We start from the raw sequence: 15,637 nt of genomic DNA, 5'->3' as shown, positions 1-15,637 counted from the left end.
CCTCAGAATGGGGGAAAATATTTGCAAATGAAGCAACTGACAAGGGAGTAATTTGCAAAATATACAAACAGAACATGTAGCTCAATATCGAAAAACACAAACAACCCAATCCAAAAATAGACAGAAGACCTAAATAGACATTTCTCCAAAGAAGACTTACAGATGGCCAACAAACACATGAGAAGATGCTCAGCATCACTAATTATTAGAGAAATGCAAATCAAAACTACCATGAGGTATCACCTCACGCTGGTCAGAATGGCCATCATCAAAAAATCTAAAAACAATAAATGCTAGAGAGGGTGTGCAGAAGAGGGAACCCTCCTACACTGTTGGTGGGAATGTAAATTGGTACAGCCATTATGGAGAACAGTATGGAAGTTCCTTAAAAAACTAAAAATAGAATTACCAAATGACCCAGCAATCCCACTCCTGGGCATATACCTGGAGAAAACCATAATTCAAAAAGATACATGCACCCCAATGTTCATTGCAGCACTATTTACAATAGCCAGGACATGGAAGCAACTTAAATGTCCATCAACAAAGGAATGGATAAAGAAGATGTGGTACATATATACAATGGAATATTACTCAGCCATAAAAAGGAACAAAATTGTGCCATTTGCAGAGACATGGATGGACCTAAAGACTGTCACACAGAGTGAAGTAAGTCAGAACAAGAAAAATATCGTATAATATCGCTTATATGTGGAATCTAGGAAAATGGTACCGATGAACTTATTTGCAAAGCAGAAATAACGACACAGATGTAGAGAACAAATGTAGGGATACCAATGGGGGAAGAGGGGGCAGGATGAACTGGGAGATTGGGATTGACATGCATACACTATTGATACTCTGTATAAAATAGATAACTAATGAGAACCTAATGTATGGCACAGGGAACTCTACTCAATGCTCTGTGGTGACCTAAATGGGAAGGAAATCCAAAAAAGAGGGGATATATGTAAAAAACAAATTTTAATTCTAAGCTTGTGTCATGTAGCACTTATATAGCCCTTTCCCCTGCTCCCCACAGCTCAACTAATTATTGTGTGTAGAAGGGGAGAGTTGAGATTTTGACCAAAAAAATCCTTCAGAATGGTAATTCTGAGCCCCAGGGCCTTGGATAACTGAGAAATCTGTGAATTCGTGAATTGAGCCCTCCAGTCTATACCACACGGCATCACCATTTTGGTTTTTATTTAAATCCAGTAAAATATGTGGTATGGAGAATGAGTTTTGAGCGTAAAACAACACTGTCTATTTTACTCAGTAGATACACTAGTATCAGTAAGCAGCCATATGTTTTATAGATTGAATAAATGCTATTTTCCCACACATACCCTCCCCTGCCAGTTCTAATGTATATAGATATATTTTTGATTCATTAAAAAAACCATTTATATAACATTAGTAGATTCATAGAACGTTCTAAATCAGTGTTTACTTAAAGGCCACTTGTACTATATGAGGGTCAACAAGACATTCTGATATCTAAAGAGAATTCTCATATCAAAATCATGGAAAGCACAAGGTTACTGTGGACTTCATGAGTAAACACACAGGGAAAATTGCCTGTAATTCAAAGTCCTCCATCACCAGAAAGCTGGGAAGCAGAGGGAAAATAGAATATCTGTACATGTGTATTATGTGTGTACATGTATACATATATATGCACATGAATATATAAAAAAACATACATGTATAACACATACATTCACGCACACACATCCCTATATACATATACATGCACATACTTAGACAATATACATGTATATGCACACATGTATACATCCATATATATGCATGTGTATATGCACATATACATGCATGTACACATACATACATGCATATGTGGGTTAGGCACATGATTCTAAAAGAAACATAAGCAAGGAAAAGAAAGAAGGGGCAAAACCCTGTGTTTTCAGGTAGAATGGAGCTTACATCACTGGCTCAGAAAGTGCATGTCACTTAGGAGCTTTGATGCTCCACCTCCAAGGAAATAAGGGAATGAGCAGTTCCGATGTCTGGAAAATGTCATCCACATATTAACAGTGGTTCTCCTTGGGTGGCAGAGATGATGAGCAATGTTTACTTACTTCTTTAATTTTCTGCTCTTTTTCATATTTTATAATCAGCATACAGCATTTAGGTAATCAGAAAAATAAATACCTCTATTTTAATTTTGACTACTACTTCTGTAGTAGTCTCTATGGAAAGTGGGTTTGTTGTCTCTCTAGAAAGGAAGCCCAGGCCAGTGGTGGCTGCATGAGCAGTTGGACCTCCCAAAACAAAGTGAAACGTGAGATAAGTTAGGAGTGTGGGATTAACATATACACACTACTATATATAAAATAGATAACCAACAAGGACCTACTGTATAGCACAAGGAACTATAATCAATATTTTGTACTAACCTATAAGACAAAAGAATCTGAAAATAATATGTATATATATATATACATATATATAAAACTGAATCACTTTGCTGTACACCTGAAACTAACACAACATTGTAAATCAACTATACTTCAATAAAAAAATAAAATTAAATAATTTTTTTAAAAAAGCAAAAGGAAACTCTCGCCAGGGACTCTGTGTTTCTAGCCTCTAGACCTCAGGGATTTTTCAAGAAAATCAGATCCATATATTTCTAACTTGTTCAGTATGAAATCTTCAAAATGTTTTCTTTAAGTGTTCTCTGATACGTATGAAATCCTTTGAACATTTTTTCTTAAAATAATTTGTCATTTCCGCTGACAAATGAAGGTAAATGTTTCAGCACCATACAGTGTCAGCCATAGAATGAAAGGTTTTTTCTTTCTGATTGTGAACTTCAGCAAGCATTTTCTCTGTTGCTTCATCAGATGCAGTTGAGAAATGAACAATCATGTGTATCTTACAGTGGGAAGAACAGGGATTTAGAGTGAGATGGCAGGAGTTCAAGTTTTGGATTCAGCATGTCCAGCAGGTTACTTCTCCCTGAGCCTTGGTGTCTTGAAATGTGAAAATACTTAGGTCAGAATATTTTGAGGATCAAAGAGCATCGCAGGTGAGAACCCTGGGGACCGAAGGAAATCTCCGCATTGGTTAGGACTCTGTCAGCTGCAAGGACCAAAAGCCAGCTAAAACTGGCTTATGCAAATGAAGGAATTTGTGGACAAATCATGGCTGGGAATGGAGCTGAAAGGACCCCACTTGTGTTAGGACCACACTTCTGTCTCCGCTGGCAGGCAGGGCTTCATCATGGTGGCCCATGGCAATTCCAGGCTTTCATCCCACCAGCTTAGTGACTCCCCTTTTCCAAAAGCACCAAGAACAAAGTTCTGGGCTGGGCTCTTGCTGGCCTGATTAGGGTCACGTATCCACCCTGTGGTTTGGGGATGTGGTTCTGGAGATGTGCAGGGTGTGGTGCTCACATTGGTCAATCATGTGCCCACCCCATGTGCCAAGGGTGGGTTTACATGATCCATGAGTGGAGAGGCCCCCAATTCAATTAGCATGTATTACCTTAGGGGAGAACAAATGCTGATCCAATCAGGACACTAAAATGCATTTCAATGATATGATAATAATTGTGTGCGAGAATCGCTTTTTCTTTCTTTTTTTTTTTTTTTTTGTGGTACGCGGGCCTCTCACTGTTGTGGCCTCTCCCGTTGCGGAGCACAGGCTCCAGACGCGCAGGCTCAGCGGCCATGGCTCACGGGCCATGGCTCACGGGCCCAGCCGCTCCGCAGCACGTGGGATCTTCCCGGACCGGGGCACGAACCCGCGTCCCCTGCATCGGCTGACGGACTCTCAACTACTGCGCCACCAGGGAAGCCCTCTCCTCAGTTTCTTTTAGGTTCTCACAGCCTTAACAGTCCAGGGTCAGGTCAGGAAATAGACAGGCTAAGCAGTCCTACCAGGGATGAATGTCCTGTCTCCCTGTGTTGCAGGACTCTCTTTCTGAAGAGTTCCTGCCAAGCTTATAGGAGACGAATTAGCAGCAACTCAAAGTCCATTCCCAATGCAAGGCTCTGAGAAAGTAAGCTCTCTTTGCAGGCTCAGCCTCTCCCAATACCTCCCTTCTCAAGGCCCCCCTTAGAGTAATGATGGGGAGTTGGTGGTAGGTCTCCCTCTCTCTCCTGCCAACTGTCTGACAGCCTTCTGGTGAGATGGCTGGCCAAAACTCTTGGCAGAACTCTGAACTTAGAATTTAGGAACTTAGTACCATTTGCCTATAATTTGGGGCTTTAACTGCAGTTCCCATCAACAGGGAAAATCTCATTCAAATGCTCTGATATGTTTTTTCTTTGTTTTATTTGGGTTAGCTTGGTTTTGCTGTTGTTGTTTGCTTTGCCTTAGCAAATAACAAGGTACTTCTAGATATTAAAAAAAAAAACCTCCCCCTGGAAAGCCCATCTTTGCTTTTCTAATCCCTTCTTGGCAAGTCCCCTGGATTGCATTCAATGACTGTGCTTTTTGTGCTTATCCTTGGGAAGAGCAAGGTTATATTTGCTTAGATGATAGACATCTTTCAAAGAAGCTTCTTCTTTCAAGATTGATTTTAAATTTAAAATCGGGTACTTGGGCATAAACAAATAGAGTATTCCTTTTCAGATCTAACTTTCTTAGAATTATGCATTCTATATTACATGCCTGGAACCGGTCATTGCAGAAAGGCTCATACATACAGTTAGGGAGTCCGTCTCTAATATGAACTATAAGCAAATATCTACTAAATCCATGTCTATGTACACAGATGTGCACATTCATGACTCCCATCAGTGTGTTCCCACTGTTACACTAATGTGCATTTTAGTAGGACCGGGCTGGAAGAGAGCTTCCGGTGGGACATCAATGCCTGTGGGGCAGGAGGTGGAAGAGAGAAGAGCAACTCAGCTAGGTCGCTGGAGGGACAGTTTTCCCAGAAGGGATATATAGATTCAGACACGTAAGATTCAACCTGCACTTTGAACTTTGATACAAGGGGGACTCGTCGCATAGGAAGAGGAAGCCTGGCTGGTGTGAGGACGAGAAGCAAAAGCAGAGAGCATCCTTCTTTTTTTTTTTTTTTTTTTTTTTTATAATTTTTTTTTAATTTTATTTATTTATTTATTTATGGCTGTGTTGGGTCTTCGTGTCTGCGCGAGGGCTTTCTCTAGTTGTGGCAAGTGGGGGCCACTCTTCATTGCAGTGCGCGGGGCCTCTCACTATCACGGCCTCTCTTGTTGCAGAGCACAGGCTCCAGACGCGCAGGCTCAGTAATTGTGGCTCACGGGCCTAGTTGCTCCGCGGCACGTGGGATCCTCCCAGACCAGGACTCGAACCCGTGTCCCCTGCATTGGCAGGCAGACTCCCAACCACTGCGCCACCAGGGAAGCCCGAGAGCATCCTTCTTCACTGCAGCGTGGGAAAAGGGGAGAATTCAGTCCTTTCCTCCCCTCACCTCTTCATACATATGCAGCACTGCAAAAGAGAATTTACATCCATGTTTAACTTTTTTGGAAAAATTATTGTAAATAGGCAGAGCACAGAGGATTTTTAAGGCAGTGAAACTACTCTGTATGATACTATGATGGTGGGTACATGTCATTCTGTATCTGTCTAATCTCACAGAATGTACGACACCAAGACTGAGTCCCAAGATAAACTATGGACTCTGGGTGTTAGTAATGTGTCAGCATAGGCTCATCCATTGTAACCAATGTACCACGGTGATGGGGGTAATGATAACGGGGAAGGCTGTGTGTGTATGGGGGCAGGGGATGTATGGGAAATCTCTGTACCTTCCACTCCATTTTGCTGTGGATTTAAAACCGCTCTAAAAAATAAAGTCTATTTAAAAATGACTACACAGACCTGCCTTCTGTAACACTGGAAAGAGCAAAACTGCATTTGACTCTGTCCAACCCACACTTAAAGCAAGAAGCACCAATTTACATTCCCACCAACAGTGCAAGAGGGTTCCCTTTTCTCCACACCCTCTCCAGACACTATGGAGATTCCTTAAAAAACTAAACATAGAACTACCATATGACCCAGCAATCCCACTACTGGGCATATACCCTGAGAAAACCATAATTCCAAAAGAGTCATGTACTACAATGTTCATTGCAGCTCTATTTACAATCGCCAGGACATGGAAGCAACCTAAGCGTCCATCCTCGGATGAATGGATAAAGAATATGTGGCACAGGGCTTCCCTGGTGGCGCGGTGGTTGAGAGTTCGCCTGCTGATGCAGGGGACACGGGCTCGTGCCCTGGTCCGGGAAGATCCCACGTGCCGAGGAGCGTCTGGGCCCGTGAGCCATGGCCACTGGGGCTGCACGTCCGTAGCCTGTGCTCCGCAACGGGAGAGGCCACAACAGTGAGAGGCCCGCGTACCTCAAAAAAAAAAAAGAAGATGTGGCACATATATACAATGGAATATTACTCAGCCATAAAAAGAAATGAAATTGAGATATTTGTAGTGAGGTGGATGGACCTAGAGTCTGTCATACAGAGTGAAGTAAGTCAGAAAGTGAAAAACAAATACCGTATGCTAACACATATATATGGAATCTAAGGAAAAACAAAAAAAGAAGTCATGAAGAACCTAGGGGTAAGACGGGAATAAAGACACAGACCTACTAGGGAATGGACTTGAGGATATGGGGAGGGGGAAGGGTAAGCTGAGACAAAGTGAGAGAGTGGCATGGACATATATACACTACCAAACGTAAGGTAGATAGCTAGTGGGAAACAGCCGCGTAGCACAGGGAGATCAGCTCGGTGCTTTGTGACCACCTAGAGGGGTGGGATAGGGAGGGTGGGAGGGAGGGAGACGCAAGAGGGAAGAGATATGGAAACATATGTAAATGTATAACTGATTCACTTTGTTATAAAGCAGAAACTAACACACCATTGTAAAGCAATTATACTCCAATAAAGATGTTTAAAAAAAAAAAAGCAAGAAGCACTATCACTTAAGACCTGTCTCAGGGTAGGCTTTTTCCAATAGCACCTGGCTGGGATCTCTCCAGAGGATTCTCTGCTTTCCTGTTGGATGCCTGCCCCCATGCAATTGTAATCTAGCCCAGGTATCTAAGAAGATGCAGACACCAGCCCGGCAAAACAAGCAGGGGGCATGTTAATAAGTAATACCCCTTGGCTTTCTCCTGGAATAAGTCTTTTTCTCCGGCCACCATATGGAGTTGATTCACCCCCTGGAGAGGAAGGCTGCTGCTCCTGTCCTGCAACTGCTGGGAATTTTATGCCTAATAAAGGCTTCATTTAACACACAAGTATAATTATGGCTTGTATGTAATGGCTGGGAGGTCTAGAGGTTTGGTATATTTTTATTAAAATGTGCACATTCTTCCACCTGTATTTTTTAAGAAGCAGGGAAAAATAGTGAAAACGTGTCCATCTCTAATGATGCGTCTACTTGCATCTTCTTGCAAATGAGATGCAATATCGAGGGCCTCTCACACATAGATGTGAATTTATTTAATAAATAGGAATAAAATAGTTGTGTCAAATTCTGCTGGTATGGACCCCTTCTTCCTCTTTTCTCAAAATCTTTGACATTGAATGTGGGTTCCAGAAAGACAGGTTGCTCCAAAGACACAATTTATGCATTGCTAGATGCACCTTAGCAAGGGCTGCAGGCGACTTAAAGAGATTTAAGCAATGTAGAGATGGCCTCAACGATGACTTCATTCTTGGTCCCAGAGACCATGTCCATTACCTCTGCTAATGCCTACATTTTGGTTTTCTTGAATGGTTTGCCTCTCAGGCTCAGAAAGAGGATTCTTTCCCATTAGTTTCCACTCCCACCTCCTCATTAACCCTTCAACTTGGAAAGAAAAGAAAAATTGGCAATCTCTGAAAATATTCTGTTTGGGCTTTTGTGTGGTACTTACAGGATGCCTAAATTAGCTCAGAGGATTCTGGGCAGGCAATCCTTATCACATCTATTGTTAACCCATCAGTAGACCCAAACTGCCTAAAGCAAGTTTTCCACTCAGTAATTAGCCAATGGTTTCATTTGGTGGTTTCTTCCATCAACTAATTACAGCCTTCAAAAGAGTGGTATCACTGCCTGGCTAGAAGAAAAGTTAAGCTAATCAAAAGCCATTTTCAGAGTCGCCTGAAAAGGGAGAAAATGAATTTAAGATATCAAAGAAATCATGCTGCCCGCTTTGGGGAGACAGTGAATTTACAGCATGGACTTCTAAAACTTGTCTTTAACCCTGTGCTTCCTTGACTAAGTTGTGAAAATATGAAGCTAGGGATATCAACAACCTATTAGGATTATTAGAAAGTCCTCAGGTCCACAAATAAAAAAGTGAGGTCAAAATCACTTCCTCAAAGTCTCAGAACAGAAATGAACTAAAACCTTGATCCCTCTAAGATTTCTTGAAACTTTTAGAATAGAGTTCTCTTTGAATAAAATGAAATAGAGTGTAAAGGAAGAATGATCTTACACTGATTTGAATATATTCACAATAATTGTTTTTATTTTTTATTTTTGGCTGTGCTGGGTCTTCACTGCTGTGCGCAGGCTTTCTCTAGTTGCAGCGAGTGGAGGCTACTCTTCGTTGCGGTGCGCAGGCTTCTCATTGCGGTGGCTTCTCATTGCGGAGCACAGGCTCTAGGCACGCGGGCTTCAGTAGTTGTGGCTCACGGGCTCTAGAGCACAGGCTCAGTAGTTGTGGTACACGGGCTTAGTTACTCCGCGGCATGTGGGATCTTCCCAGACCAGGACTCGAACCCATATCCCCTGCATTGGCAGGCAGATTCTCAACCACTGCGCCACCAGGGAAGCCCCACAATAATTTTTAAGCATAGTAATTAGTCATTAATGTACAGTAGTTTGCAGAGGTAGCTCTGATTACTGTGAATTTCAAAGAGCCAAACCAGGATTTCTGTGTCTTCATTGGTTCCTGGGCACCCGACAATGGTGTAAATGGACTGGTGGTTTGGAGCGTGTAGAATTTACAGACGCACATTCACCGTCACTCACTAGACCCTGACACCTCAAAGAGATGCTGCTCTGGCAACCCAGGCCTTTGCGTCTCAGATGAGCAGAGCTGTCTGCCAGAATTGAAGGAAGATGATCCAAAAACATACCTTTGTCATTTAAACCCAGAGTCTGGGGGTTATGTGATACCTGGTAAACATGTTCTAACCTTTTCTTTGTCTTTTTGCTCTTTGTACAAAGTTGAATGCATCACTTTTGGTTTCGATATCATTCAAATATTCTCCTATTCATTATTTTTAAAGTTTTGTTGTTCTGCTCAGTCTAGAATTTAGTTTTGCTTATGGAATGAGGAAGGATATAATTTTATCTTTATTCCAAATGGGAAGTCCAATATTTTATTGGTTAGTTCATTTTTTTTTCCTCACTAGTTTACAATGCCACCTCCTGCATATACTTTTCAAACATGCATATGTAAGGGTTTGTTCTGGGCTCCTTACTTTATTCCATTGGTCTCTAGAAACGGACGCTACACTGTCTATTACTATTATTTTATAATAAATCTTCATACCTAGTAAAATGTGTCTTTCGTTATTTTTATTCTTGTCCAAAACTATCCTAAATGTGCCTGACCATATAATATTTATATGAATTTCAGCATCTACTTGTAAAGTGAAAAATCATGTTGGGACATTATTTGGAATTACATTGAATTTATACATTTATTTGGGGAGAATTGCTGTTGAGTCTTTCTTTCTCTGAAAATAAAAGTTGGTATAGCTCTCCATCTACTTAGGTTTCCTTTAATTTTTTCCAAAATTGTCTTTTGTTCCTAGTTACCTTACAGTTTGTGGTGCCATACTAATTATATCTTTTTTTATTTGCATTTGTGATTATTTCTTGCTCACATATAAGCTCATTTTTTACATGTAGAAACCTTGCTGAAATTTCATTATTTCAAATAATTTGTGAGAAAAGGAAACTTTATTTCTTTCCATTTTTTTAATATTGATCTTAGTGCACTGCCTAGGACCCCAATTAAATGAGGGAAAAAGGCAGAAATACTGGGTATTCTTATCTTTTTCCAGATATTTAAGGAACTGCCTCTAAGGTTGCATGTTTTTGTATGTACCTGTTGTGGGTATTTGTGGGGTTTTTTAACCCTGTATCGAGTTAAGGAAGTTCCCTTCCCATAACAGTTGTTAGAAAAAAAAGAGAAAATCTCATATAAACATTTCAGTTTAGCAAAATCTGGCTTTCCCAAAGCCCATTTTGAATCTCATGGACACTGAGTTACTAAAGAGTTCCTCTGAAGAGGTTTTGCATGTGCTTCTTCTTGGCGCCCCAAGAGTATCCACTACTCTGAACCAATTCTTCTACTAGTGTCTTGGCTTGTGATTTTTCACCCCTTGAGGGTTAGGATTCCAATTCAGGTGCAGGTCCAGTGATTCAATTTCTCAGAAGGATTTGGTTTTCCATGTTAGATTCATGGTATGGATGAGCTTCCTTGTCATCCCTCAATTCTGTAAAGGGAGTTTAATACTGAGACCAAGCAGGACCCTGTGGGACCTTCCTGGGGACAGACCCCTCCCATGTCCCCTGCCTGTAGAAAAGCTTTAGCCTCCTAAACTCCTTCCCTGAGTTTGAAAGAGCCAATTTAATCAGAGAAGTGAGAAAATACAGAAACAAAGGAAAACAGTCAAGCAAGACAAAATAATATTAGTTGAGCCATAAAACAAAGTCAAAGCCCTTTAGTTCCTCCTCAAGGGCTATGGATAATATCCTGAGGCATATCCTTGACTCATTTTAGAGATACTAAAACCTCCACCAGGTGGAAGAAGGTAACTGCATGCTGACCACCAGCATGTAGACCCCAGACTGGTTTGAACCAGGAGGTTGATTATGTTAATTCTGGAATACTACCCTGTTACTTCACCACCAACCAATCATAAGAATGTCCACAAGCTGATCATGCACTCTACGACCCTCTCCCTCATCTTGCCTTTAAAACTCTTTCACTAAAAGTTTTCTGGGAGTTCAGGTCTTTTGAACATGAGCTACCTGTCCTCCTTACTTGATACCACATTGGGCATCTTGCAAAAACATTGTACTTTCCTTCAGCACAACCCAGAGTCAGTAGATGGGCTTTGCTTTGCGTGGGTGGGTGGACTCAAGTTTGGTTCAGTAACAATATTCCCCTTTCTCCAGGGTTATAGGTGTTCTGAAGTCTTGACTTCATACAGAGACCTCCCATCTGACTCCCATTTATGCAGGAACAAGAAATAGGAATGCTCTATGGGCATTAAAACTCAAATCCATAGCCCTAACTGAGTCACTAGACCCTGGGGACAGTTGCTGCATTGCTCATGGCTTCCTGTCCTGATGGTCAGCTCTTCTCTGCTTCAGACACACTTAATGTCACTCGTTCTCAAACTTTTTGGTTTCAGGAAACCCTTTACATTTGTAAAATCTATTGACAACTCCAAAAACCTTTATTTGGGTGGATTATATAGGCTAATAGTTACTGTATTCGAAATGAAAACAAAAAAATATTTATTTAATAATTCATTTAAAATACCAGTAACAAATCCATTAAATGTTAACACAAGTTATGTATTTTTATTTAAAAATACACTCTCCAAAAGAAACACATTTGTATAAAGAGTGGCATTGCTTTACATTTTTGCAAATATCTTTGTCTAACTTAATCAAAAACAGCTGAATTCTCATATCTGCTCCTGCATTTAATCTGTCATGATATACTGTTTTGGTTGAAATATATAAAGAAAATCCAGCCTCACACAGATAGGCAGTTGGAAAGGGAGGAATATTTTAGCAGCTTTTTCAGATAACTATAGATATTCTCCTTTGATAACACACCTGAACTCAAGTGGTAGTTTTTTACAGATTGGTTGCAGTGTGGAATCTGAAACCATGATGCTGTACCTCTCTACTCCATAACAATAAAACATGTTTGGTCAATCTTACAATTGGGTTGGATCTTGCATGCATGATTTTATACATTTAAAAAATATTGGTTCACTGCTTTTCAGATCCTCCAAACATTAATATATTTCATTCACAATATTAAAAAACCACATTCATTAAAATCACCAGCTATCTCATAAATATTATGAAAGTAGTTTTAATGTCACAGACCTCTACAAGGAGTCTTTAGGGGTCCCTAGATCACTTCGAGAACCATTGCCTTAAGTGATACAGTTATATTTTATTCACCACCTCTCAGGTTTCAGCTCTTCCATATCTGCTAATTTTCCTAAACCAGAGACAAGAAATCTATTCTGTCAAAAAAGAAACATGCTACAGTGAAGAGTTACAAAAAGCTGTCAATAATCTCAACAATGTCTTCAAGCATAAACTTTCTGCTTGCTCACCATGGGCCAGGCTCTGTTCCAGACAACAGTCTAGTGAGTAAGAGAACATGAATTAAATTTATGAATAAAACAGTTCTATTGGTTCCTACTGGAGATCCAACTTCGTTTCTCTCACAATAGTCCAATAACTATCGTTCATCAAATAATTCATACTTGCATTTTAAAAATACAAGTTGCCAAGGGTTATATGGGAACTCTCTGTGCTATCTTTATAACTTTTCTGTAAATCTAAAATTATCCAAAATAAAAGTTTGATTTTAAATTAATTAATGGAGTGTGCTTCCACCAAGTTTTCTTGAGTCAGAAGTATTGCATTATGAACTCAGTTCAAGCTGGTAGCCTCTCTCTTATAAAGACATTGACTTTATTTAGAAACTTGAATTCCAAAACAGAATAATGATTTGATCACAAAGGAAGAGATGAGTTTGGAAGGAGTATAAAAATGAATTCAAACTATACCCCAATATAAAATTAAAAATTTAATTAAACAATAAATAAAAATGAATTCAGAAACACTATACATTATTAAAACACATATATTATGTTAGTATGTATCCTATTACATTTCTCTCTTACTCTGTGTCAGTCTCTAAACTAAATGTACTTCTTTTAACTTTTACAGTAACCCTATGCATTAGGCACTATCAATCTCTACTCTTCACAGAGCTACTCAGAAAGTTCAGTAACTTGTTTGTCAGTGACAGAGCCAGAGCAAAAGACAGTCTCTCTGGATCCAGAGCCCCTGCTTTTAGCCACTTGGCTCTACAGTTCTTATTGATGTGATTTCCAGAAATGGAAAAATTTACAGCCATTGAAGCCACCACAGTGAACGGAGAAATGTTTTCATTGTTGTTGGACTCAGTCCCTCATTTTCATGCTACCTTTCTGCTGAAGCCACTTTTAAGGATGTGACTGTGGATGGTTTGGTTGGGTGTCTGGAGGGTGGCTTCATTGGGTGATAAATCAAGGTATCCAAGAGCAGAAGCCCAGAAATCCAAAGCAGTCCTCAGAGGAAGAAAAGGGGGGTTTTAGATACTCTCCCTACCAGAAGGGAAATTAAACAAATGAATTTAATACAATTCATGTTTACTTTTTAAATTTTTTTTTTTACTTTAAAAAAATGTTAAACATTTCATTGAAGTATAGTTGATTTACAATGTCACTTTAGTTTAGGTATACAGCACAGTGATTCAGGTATAGATAGACAGATAGATAGATAGATAGATACTCTTTTTCAGATTCTTTTCCCATGTAGGTTATTACAGAGTACTGAGTAGAGTTCCCTGTGCTATACAGTAGGTCCTTGTTGGTTATCTGTATTCATATATAGTAGTGTGTATCTGTTAATAATTTAATGTTTACTTTTGCTTATACAACACCTGATAAGTTTTGTAAGCATTTTATTCTGGAGATTTTTAAAACATACTCAAAAACAGAGATAATAGACATGGAAGCCATAATCAGCTAAGTTAAACAATTATCAACATTAAAGCAATCTGGTTTAATCATTCACTCACACACTTTTTTGGAAGGATGGCTAAAGCATTTTAAAGCAAATCCCATATATTTTTAAAGATAACCATGGTATAACAATTTCTTAACAAAATGAACAATTCCTCAATATCATCTAATACCCAGTTTGGGTTTATAGTCCCCTGATTGTCTCAAACATAACATTGTATGGTTAGTTTATTGAAATCAGGGTCCAAATAAGTTCCATACATTGCATTTGATTGATCAGTCTCTAAGGATTCTTTTCATCTCTAACAGTCTCCCTTCCCCTCATTTTCTTTTATGTCCTTTGTTTGTTAAAATAACCAGAACATTTGTCTCCTTGCATTTTCTACATTCTACATTAGGTTCTTTGCTTCCTTGTGGTGTTATTTAACACATTCCCCTACTCTTTATATTTCCTCTAAACTGATAATCAGATGAAAAGTCTTGATTAGATGCTAGAGGTTTGCTTGTTTGTCCAAGACTGTGTCATGAGTGTCCCATTCTGAGTGACGCTAGATGTTAGTACTGAGTCAGTAGGCTCCAGTGCTGTCAGCCTGGTCCAGCTAATAGAGTTCCCATCGACCTTCACCTAATGATTTTAGCAGACAGTTGCTAAGTGGTTGCCTATGTTCACTTTCTCATGAGGGGCTACAAAATGATCATCTAATTCCATCATTCCTCCTGCTTTTATTAGCTGGAATTCTTCTATAAACTTCACTCTGAAATAGGGTTGGATTTATTTTATCTCTCTATAAATTCATCTAAGAGCTTTTGTCTTTTAATAAGGAGTCTAGACCATTTATGTTCAGTGACCTATTTGATAAATATCCTCTTTCTTTCCTTTCTTTCTTTCTTTTTTGCTCATTATATTTTTGTTTTCTTTTCCTATGTTTTGCTATATGGACTATACTTTGCATTTTTGTTATTCAGTGTCTTGGAGCGTATATATGGTAGACAACCTATACGACTTTTTCTCAGGCCATGCCCCTTTGCCTAAGAATTCTTCTCACACCTCTGTGGGTGAGCCCTTGGCAACCGTATTTGTACAATATGACCCTAGAACACTGGCCTGACATGAATGAACTAAGGGTAGACGTTTGACTCTAACTAGGCTGATCAAATTCTCTCCCCTAGGGATTTGGAATTGGGACCTTACATGCACTAGTCAATTTGGGGTTCTTACTAGAAGTAAGAGAATCTGTAAGCTTGAGCTGTGTTTGCGTGTTTGCACCATTCATAGTGGAAACTGGGGAGAAGGAACAAAATGAAAGAGAGGTGCAAATATATGTAAATGTATGTATTCTAGAGCAAGAGAGGGTGGGGTAGCAGGGAGAGGGAGAAGCCTGCCTGAGCCCCCAGGTTACCTGTAGCTCTTTGGTCCCTGAATCTCATCCTCCATGGCCCTGTGCACGTCCTGCCTTGGTTGCTGGTAGACATCCCAGCCCCATTTTAGGGGGACCAACCTGGTGTTGGCTTCTGGCCATGTCACATTTTAAGGTGGCTGTTTTCTCTCAGAGGTGACATGGTGCAACTTCCAAAAGGACTCATCATTGCCGACTCACTGACCCCTTCACCTTGGCTCCTGGTTCTCTGGTGCCCACACCCACTCAGATCCTCTCTGTTGAAGTCCCATCACCTCTCTTGGGGTAGAGTCATCCCCTTAAGAAGGTGGCTCTTTTTCTCACACACACCTGGCCCACATCTGATCATAGGACACTTGTGCCTTCCACAAGGGAAGGGGTGTATCTGGGGAGGTGGTTCTTGAAGCTTCTCTCACTAGACTTGAGATTAA

This window comes from Mesoplodon mirus, assembly GCF_964341445.2.
Source record: "Mesoplodon mirus genome assembly, chromosome: 9".
Taxonomy (NCBI): domain Eukaryota; kingdom Metazoa; phylum Chordata; class Mammalia; order Artiodactyla; family Ziphiidae; genus Mesoplodon; species Mesoplodon mirus.
Note: the sequence above shows the minus strand (reverse complement) of the source record.